Source organism: Octopus bimaculoides, chromosome 22 (genome assembly GCF_001194135.2).
Source record: "Octopus bimaculoides isolate UCB-OBI-ISO-001 chromosome 22, ASM119413v2, whole genome shotgun sequence".
Taxonomy (NCBI): Eukaryota; Metazoa; Mollusca; class Cephalopoda; order Octopoda; family Octopodidae; genus Octopus; species Octopus bimaculoides.
Window position 1 is genome coordinate 35263820 of NC_069002.1, and position 1337 is coordinate 35265156.

Genomic DNA, 1337 nt, shown 5'->3' on the forward strand with positions numbered 1-1337 from the left:
TATATATATATATATATATATATGCGTGTATATGCGCATATTTATGTATCTAGATAGATATTTAAATAGATAGATAGGTAGATAGATAGATAGATATTCATTCTGCCCGTGATCGGTTATATTGTGCTGTTTTATTATAGTTTTTTTATCGATATTCTCGTAGCATTCTATATAATATCTGAGATATCGATCTAATATTATCGAGAATATTCTGTGAAATATACCTTACCATTTTCCTCAATCTGGTAATAATTCCCCCACAATCTTATTTCTGTTAGTTAATCTCCTAGTTCCTTTTCTTCATTTTACTCCTTCCATTGCTCTTCTACTTCTTCTTCTTCTTCTTCTTCCTTTTCTTCTTCTTCATACTTTTCTTTTTTCTCCTACATCTACTTAACTTTTCGTCTTTTTCATCTTCATATTCAACTTCTTCGTCTTTCTTGTTCATTTTCTTCTCCTTTCTTCATCTTCCTTTTCTCCTTCTTCTTCTTCATATTCTTCTGTATCTCCTCCTTTTTTCCCGTTTTCTATTTTCTCTTCACCCATCTCCCTCGTCTGATTACTCTTCTCCTTCTTACACAACTTCAACTTATTCATTTTGTACCGCCACAACAACAACAACAACAACAACAACAACAACTACTCACATTTCTCTTCTTCTCTTTTCCTTCTACTTTTTTTCTAATTTGCATGTTTCTTCTTCTTCAATTTCCTCTTTCCTTCTATTTTCTCTGCTCTTCTCATCCACTTTCACCTCTTCTACATGGCTACTCCTGTTATCCTTCATCTCTAACTTCGTTTATTACATTCTCTATATTCCTTTTTCCTGGCCTTCCTCTACTGCATTTTTTTCATATTCTTATTCTCCTCCCTTTATTTACTCTTCACCTTATTTTACTACCAACATAATTTTTCATTTACTTATACTCTCTTCTTCTTTCTCAGCTGATAATACTTATTCTCCTACACGTCTTGATCTTGTTTTTGACTTCTTGTCCTACTCCTGTCCATCCTCTTCTAAGAAATTTTCTCTCTCATCTATTGCCTTTCCTATATGTCCTCCTCGTTCGTTTATTGACCCATATTTTCAGGTTTTGCTGTTGGATTTGTTGTTGTCCGTCTTTTCATCACTGTTGTTTTTTTGTCTTCTTGATTATGTTCCTTGGTTGTTTGAAGATGTTCGTTTACTATGAATAATACACAGAGTACAAGAGGCTCATAAAAACTGCCACAGCAAAATATATATTGCGTATCGGGGAAGTACGAAGTTATGGGCATGGCTATGTGTATGTATGTATATATATAAATATATATATATATATATATATATATATATA